The following is an 8,873-nucleotide window of genomic DNA, read 5'->3' on the forward strand; positions in this document are numbered from 1 at the left end:
TGACCTAAAATCTTCAATAAAAGTATACTTAACAAAGCAATGTTCACATGTCAGTGACGGCAGACATAATCTGAGAAACTGTGAGACTGTGTCGACACAAATTATGTACAGTGCTTTCAAAATGGACATGCACACGCAACACGCACGCACACACACACACATACACCCACACAATATGTGCGCACACACATTCAGATTCACAGAACAGAACAACCTTCTAAAAAAATTGCTTTTGCTAAGCGCTTGCCCGAATTTTTTTACTGACTTTCAGTCAGGTCTACTAAGCGTGAAGTCGTTTTGAATTTAATCTCAAAACCACATTTCAAAAGATTGTATACCTATTTAAACTCGTTTCTAATAATAATTAAATAGAATAAGAATAAAAATATATTGCATCAACTGTGTACATATAATAGGTGTTATAGTATATTATAGTTATTTTTCTTGTTTACGTTAAATCTAAATAGATCATTAAAAGTTATTACGAATATTAAGTTCATTGGCACCGAAGTCCGATTATGAAATTGAATGCATTCATTGAGCAATTATTAGATTTGTCTCGGTCGACTGAACACGCTAATCACATCAATTTAGATAGCAGACAGGGCGGATTGCATTGATAGAAATAGGAAAGACGGATAAGCGTAGGTATACCTACTTACCTAATGGTTTTCACAATAATATTACCATATTTTATTGTACATTTTATTTCTATTTTGTCTGCTTATCACAACTTCACACTAATATTACAAAGGCGAAAGTTTGTGTGTATGTTTATTACTCTTTCACGCAAAAACTACCGTGCGGATTTGGTTGCAATTCAGAATGGAGATAGATTATATCTTGGATTAACACTGAGCTACTTTTTATCCCGGAAAATTAAAGAGTTACTCCGAGTTTTCCATCGGGGATCCACACAAACGAAGCCGTGAGCATCAGCTAGATCGAAATAAAAACGAGTTTAACTATTAGTGCCTAATAGTTAAAATGGCGGCATCCTATTCAAGGGACTGGGGTTGGAGACAGGATCGACCTCTAACTTTCACAGTTATAAAGCATTTTTAAGCAATTAATTAATATCACTTGCTTTAAAGCGATAGGAAAACATCGTCAGAATACTATAATAGGCTTGATAGTTCTCTGTAATTTACTCAAAGGTATGTGAAGTCTGCCAATCCTCATTTGGGCAACGTGTTAGACTATGGTCTAGAAAGGAGACCTACTCAATAGTGGGTGGGCGATGGGTTGAGAAGATAACGATGCCTTAATTTCGAAGTCAAAATGATAAATAGCGGACTGATTATAGTTTTCTATAGCGTAGCCACTAAAATTTAGTCATTTAGAATAATTCTAATATACGGTCTGAAGTCTGAAAATCATTTTTCAATCCTCGTGTCCAATGTGACGATCAATCGTAAAACTAAATGACCAAGTACGTGCAATATGATCTACGAGGTCTTCGATCACCATCCATCAAACCGAGTCGGTTTTCGCCTTAACCTAAGTGTGAGATCACACTAAAAACATGTCGCACGACTAAAAGTTGCTTCCCGCAGTTTAAACAGAATGAAATAATAGTACCTACCTACTAGGTACCTACCATTACTTTATATGGGGTAAACAGCAATTCATGTCATGTTGGTAAGGTAATAGAGAACACCGATGTGTTAAAAAATGTTACATTAAAATGTGCTTAGTACCACTGTGTAAATCAACATTATACCAGAAATATATATAACTAACTGTATATAGCTAACTATATATTATACAAGCTAAGTATAAGAAGAAGATCTTTGTAAAAAAATTATACTTTTTTAATTTCTTCTATGTAATTATGACGTGTTTAGTGAAATATGCTTTTTTATATCATAAATAAAATTATATCATAAGCTTTTAGCTTACCACAAAAATAAAAACTTTACCAGCGCGTAACTCACTTCCAATAGTTAAATCAAAAATTCAAAACGTTTTTATACAAAAAGTCTCTAGTGTGATATTACGGTATATTCACATGAACCCCAGGAAAAGCTTCGTAAAGTAGCAAAATTTTACGTTTACTCCATAACAATAGGGAAAAACTTAAAGGAAAGAATAAGTCGTCAGAGTACCCAACCCTACACAAAGGTTCTTTCTCTGAAAGCCACTCAAGGTGACACTTCACTCCGATTAAACTTATCGTAGTCTACCAAACTGAATACAAAATGTAGGATCTCATGACTTACATATTATTTTGCTTTGCTCTTCTTATGTTTGAGTACGTGTATACGATAATACTTCTAAGCATAATAGTTTTGTATCATAAATCTTGTCTCACTTGTTATGTTTATATGATTGCCAGATCGCAGAAACGCTTTGCGGCATATTTATGAGGGTAGAGTGGTATCTAGCCACAGCCGAAGCCTTCCACCAAACCGGGCAATACAGTAGCCAATTTAGATTATAAATTGCCCTTGCCAGGAATTTACTATCACCACTGCGCCCAGGTGAAAAAAAATTGTATTTTTTGGAAATGTATTTCAGAAAAATATTCTACGCGAAAATCTAAAGATGTTGTACATGTAATTGTAGCTCCTAACATTCATTCAATAGATATGGCTTTCTCCTATGGCTTTCATTTACTGCTAAAGCTAATTTTGACTACGCTAGTGGGCGCTATCGTATCAAAATAAACTCCATTAATAAACTTCAGAAGAGAGATATTTGGAATATAAGTTCTCAACTCCCACTCTTTATGCTTTTGTAACTTTCACAGCTTTATATATTATGCGTAACCTGTCGTAAAAACAAAATTCGTTGTCTGTGAACAGGGTATGAAATAAATAAGTAAGTTATCTCAAAATTTATTGTCACAAAATAAATTCGCCTGAAGGGAGGAACCTCGCAGAACTATGTTACCTAGTTTATAAATTTTCATATGACTTGCTATCTAAGAAATAGGGTTTTTACAGGGTAAGTTTTTGTAGGGTCATTATCACAGGTCATTACACAACCGTTTCACTGAAAGTTTATCAAGAAATGCATTTGTCTGAGTCAATTTCCCAATCCCAATCATCCAATGAGCACTGCTTCGATTTGAACAGTCAAAGCTAATAAATGGCTTGAAATTGAAATTAGGTTGGCACTATAATACTATACAACAAAGTCATGTTCCTTTGTGAATGATAAGCCTTAAGAGGGCTCTCTCCGTCACTCGTTTCTACTCGTTTCATACAATCGTAGTTCCAATTTCATTTGAATATTAAGCAACCAAAGTCCATGAAATTTTGCACATATATTCTAGAAACTAATATCTATGTCCGTGGTTTTCCAGATTTCTGTTAAAATATTCTGTTTCAAAGTTACGCGGTCTTAAAATTTTCATACAAATCTTTGAGCCCCTGTAATTTTAAAACCACATATTTTTAGAAAAATCTAAAACACCACAGACACAGATATTAGTTTCTAGAATATGTCTGCAAAATTTCATGGACTTTGGTCGCTTAACATTCAAATGAAATTGGAACTACGATTGTATGAAACGAGTGGAAACGAGTGACGGAGAGAGCCCTGTTAATGAAATTTAGGCGCTCTCATACGACATCTCTTAATAGTCTGTCGAATAGAACAGCTCAATAATGTTGATCACCTATTAACATTGCCATTACAGCCACACCCAAAGCTACGTTTTTTTCAGTAGTACTAAAAATCCAAATGAATTCTGAGTTACACTTTGACCATGTGGACATAATAAAGAAATGTGGAGACGTCAGTAGCAATTACAACCTCATTTTCAGTACGTAAAAATAGTGTTTGTTGCACGTAGCTTTTCATCATCATTTTAACCCATCTCCGGCCCAGTACTCAAATTCAAATTCAAATTCAAATTATTTTTATTCAATTAAACTTTTACAAGTGCTTTTGAATCGTCAAAATAATCTACCACTGGTTCGGAATGCTGTACTAAGTACGGTACTCCTATGAGATTGAAAAGGGTTTACTTAGATCATAGTCTACCACGCTGGCCAATTGCGGATTAGCGGACTTCACATGCCTTTGAAAACATTATAGAAGATTTCCAGAAATGTAATTCTGAAAACTTAGAAATGCATGCGCGTCAAACCTGGGATCCCCTGAATACGAGGCCGCTGTTTTAACCACTAGGCTATCACCGTTTATCGCGATTATCGCACATTAGCGAGGCGCGCGGCTCTTGCAGTTCGGTAATGTCAGTCACCTTAAATCATTCCTTTGTGAATGAGGTAACCTCAACTAAATAATATAGGCACTCTCATTCGATATTTCTTTACCGTTTGTCAAATAGACGAGTGCACAATAAATGTTTATAGTCCTCGAATTACTCAAGTGAGAAACGGTATAAAGAGAAAGAATGGGGCGCGCGGAAGGGACCACGACAAAGGCAATCCTTCTCGGGACCGCCAGCCGTGACGGCGCTTACATTAAGGTTATCGTCATCCGCCAAACTGAATACAAACCCTCGCCTGCGGAGAGCCCACTGATTCATGAAACTGACTCAGTATATTGTCATAGTGTTGTTCCCAACCACCGATAACTTTAGTATGGCCACTTTTATTTAGTGCGCCGCGATGGCAAAAAGTTAAGGTAGTATCTCATTGCGGCGTATGGTCATGCTACTCACGTTGAATTAACTAGTTATTATTTTAATAATATCAGGTGTTTCATTAGTCACTAAACTTTCGCTACGAGATATAGATCTCACAATAGAGAGGTTCACAATCTTTCGACAGTAACAATCTCACGAGATTGATTCTAAAATTTCCTGGTGACACATACAAAAGTTCTGAACTAATTTTGTTCAAGTTTTCGATCAATAGATAGATATATTTCTCGGAAAAGATTAGCAGTACCGGAGCGAGCCAATAATAATTAGGTATACTAGAAAACCTTTGCAGGAGTGGTTTTTGTTAAAAGACTTGTAGAATGCTTGAAACTACCTACTGATGAATAAGGCCATAGTTTTAGATATTTTATATTTGTGTAAGTTTGTAATATTTGTAGATATAATGAATTCACAGGATTTGAATTACTGTTCAAATATATTATATTTCAACAGAAATTCAAATCCAGTGAAGTATTCAACTTTAATGTGAATAGAACGTACCGTAAAGAGATTAAATTTCAGTTTTAGTTAATGAATTCATAGTTCCGTTCCCAGTATTTGAACGGACAACAAATGCTGGAGGACGAAGTCTAAATAACTTCAACGTTAAGACTGAGCTTTGAGACAAAGGAATAGCGATGTTATTTATGTTTTCCAGCTTATTTTATTACTGTGGTTTTTTTTCTGGCTTAGGTTATTTGTTTTTTCATAATTCTTTTCCTGATTGATTATTTTTCATGATTATCTTAGTTACTTATTGCCTAAATTCTCCAAGTTAGTAGGTACTAAAAGAGTATTATACTCATTTTCCGTACCAATTATAATACAACTAGCTGACGTCCACGTGGATTTAGGTTTTTCGAAATCCCGGGAGAACTCTTTGGTTTTCCGAGATAAAAAGTAGCCTATGTGCTAATCCAGGATATTATCTATCTCCATTCCGAATTTCAGCCAATCCGTCCAGTGGTTTTTGCGTGAAGGAGTAAGAAACATGATTATACGTTATACTTTAGCTGTGATAGTCTAATGGTTAATACGCCCGCTTCTTATTCGGAGAGGTTTAATCCAAATCCTGAGGCAATTGTGCGGAAACCTGCATGACTGAAACTACTCAATAATGTTTTCAAGGGTGCGCGAAGTCTGCCAATCCGCACTTGATCAGCGTTGCGGATTCTTCATATTCCGAGAGGAAACCAGTGCTCAGTAAAGTAGGCTGGCGACGATAATGATGATGCTACAGTATACTATCAAAGCACAATGGCCGTATTTTAATCTGCATAATCATAGTCACCAGGTTAAAAAAAAAACCCCCATTTTAGTCCCTTTTCTTAAATAATGAAGTTATTTTACCTATATTTTAAGGTTCTTAAATTTTTTTAATATAGGTAGATATAATTTATAGAAAACTCTCAAAAATCGCTATCGCTTGCGTTCATCCTATGATTTCGCGCTCAATTCGAAGGGTCTTTATACCAAGTGATACATTATGAGATACGAACTGAGTTCGGGGAAGAGTAATCTGAATACGGGATTACATCCCGAAGCTAAATTATTGTCTAGCGTCAATTCCAGGTCAAATTAGAGTTATTCTTTATGAAGTACATACCTAATATCATAACAATATTTTTGTTACATAAGCTTTAATAAGAATCCGCTAAAAATTTCTTTGCTAATTTTTAAAAACAATTTTTAAATAATTTATACTGTAGACTATCATTTTTAGGGTTCCGTACCTCAAAGGGAAAAACGAAACCCTTATAGGAACACTTTGTTGTCTGTCTGTCGGTCTGTCTGTCCGTCCGTCCGTCGTGTCTGTCAAGAAAACCTATAAGGTACTTTCCGTTGACCTAGAATCAGAAGAAATAGTGTATTTCACACTGTGCCTTACGATACTAATTTACTTTGTATTATGTAAATGACTGCAGCCTGTGCTACTAATCTTATCGCATATAAGTGGAGCCTGCAATTCCTTCTTGGAACATATTTCACCTGGGAGCTTACGTTCTTAGAGAAGTCTCGAAGATATCCGATGAAAATTCACTATCAAGTTATTCACTGTAGGTATGTAAGTACCTACCTCTATCGTCTGTTATAGTATTTCGTAGTAAGGATCTTATAATATACTTAATACTGATTTAAAACATGAATGTTTATAAGTTTAAGTTACAGGATAACATAAGGTAAGAATGCACCTGCTATTCTAATTTTTAATACATATTATAGACCATGAGATATAATTTTCGTCTTACTTATGTTCATTTTTAGGCTCATCTGATGAGAATATCTGCTAAGGTCATTGAGCATTGCATTAAGGTCTTCCAGTAGAAAAAGTGTTAAACAGGGTGTGAAAGTTTCTTGTGAAAATCCGTAATATTTCAAGTCAGGGCTTTCAGTTAAAAATGAAGAAATTGTTGTTTCAGGATGTTCAAAAATTCAAACCCCTTACCAATTTTCAAAAACTCCACTCGAGTGAAACCGGTGTGGCTAGTATTACAGTAAGTACCTACCTAGCTATTTGTCTAAATTAACCACCTACTAGCCACACATTGTAATAAATTTTCATATAGCAAAAGCAACACAATATTACGAGGTAAAGTGTGATATTTCATGTCTAAGAACATAAACGTCTACTTGATAATGCCCCCGCCGCCGCCTGATGTTGTCTTATGGGGTAAGAGACAGCTGCAAAAAGAAATATTTTTTACTAGTTTATGCCGGTGACTTTGTCTGCTTGAACTACACAACAACCTCTATTTTTCCCCCATAGGGGTTGAATTTTGAAAATCCTTTTTTAGCAGATGTCTACGTTATAATTATAGCTATCTGCATGCCAATTTTCAGCCCTATTCGTCCAGTAGTTTATGCTGTGAGTTGATAGATCAGTCAGTCAGGCAATCAGTCATTTAGTCAGCTTTCCTTTTATACATTTTTTAATACATATACTTTCTTAATTCATGAAAAATTAACTATTGACTACCTCATAATATTCTGTACTAATAGTCTAGTATCTAAGCAACATAATATAGTACCTACTGGTGCTCTAAATCGCTTGACAAAGCTTTTCTGTGTGCCTCCAATCAGACCTCAGATTTAGTGGAAGGTCGGTTCAGTAATCACAAATTCCCAAATTACCCCAATCACAAATCGACCCCCTTACCACTGCCAGGGAATTATTTCTTTCCTCTCTGGGCTGGTTTCCGGGCTTAAACGTGTCCGTCTGTTGTGCGTGCGTTGCCCCTCCCCGCCGAAGTCTTCACTCCAGCCATCCAAACTCGCTCCAAAAGCCAAGTAGACCACCCAGGTTGCCAAGGGTTTTTCGCTAGGGGGTTACAGAGATAACCAAGGGAAGGTTATAGGCTACTTTTATCGAAGACAATCGAAACTTATCCATGGGATTTTTAAAAACCAATCTAGGTATGCCGACAAAGTCGCGGGCATCATCTAAAATTAAAGTTATGCGGCCTAAGTGCTTCTTTCTCTAAGAGGATACCCGTGGTCAGTAGTGGGCCGGTGATGGGTTGGTCATTATAATGATGACAGCTTAATGAACATTACAGAGAGGCTCTCCTCTCTAGAGTTCGAGAAGATTTTGCCCTTAAGAGGGCTCTCTCCGTCACTCGTTTCATACAATCGTAGTTCCAATTTCATTTGAATATTAAGCAACCAAAGTCCATGAAATTTTGCAGACATATTCTAGAAACTAATATCTATATCTGTAATTTTTCAGATTTCTGTTAAAATATTCGGTTTCAAAGTTACGCGGTCTTAAAAATTTTCATACAAATCTTTGAGCCCCTGTAATTTTAAAACTACATATTTTTAGAAAAATCTAAAACATCACAGACTCAGACATTAGTTTCTAGAATATGTCTGCAAAATTTCATGGACTTTGGTTGCTTAATATTAAAATGAAATTGGAGCTACGATTGTATGAAACGAGTGACGGAGAGAGCCCCGTTAATGAACAAACAACATAGTTTTTTATTATAAAGTAAAAGAATTATCCGAGAATGGGAAATTAGCAAGCTTTATTTTACTTGCTTACTTTTCACTTTTAAACGACCCCATATCAAAGGGTACTGACATTTTTTGCAATCTCATTGTAACAGTAAATAAAGGAGGCCATAAATTTTCATAGCTCGATCTCGGAATTTATTTATTTTAGACAAGGGTCGCGGCGAAGTCTTATTAAAGATAATTCGATAAGAATCCGTTTGATTCGCCAGTTTTTATACTTGAAAAACTAATAATAAGG

Source organism: Maniola jurtina, chromosome 10 (assembly GCF_905333055.1).
Source record: "Maniola jurtina chromosome 10, ilManJurt1.1, whole genome shotgun sequence".
NCBI lineage: Eukaryota > Metazoa > Arthropoda > Insecta > Lepidoptera > Nymphalidae > Maniola > Maniola jurtina.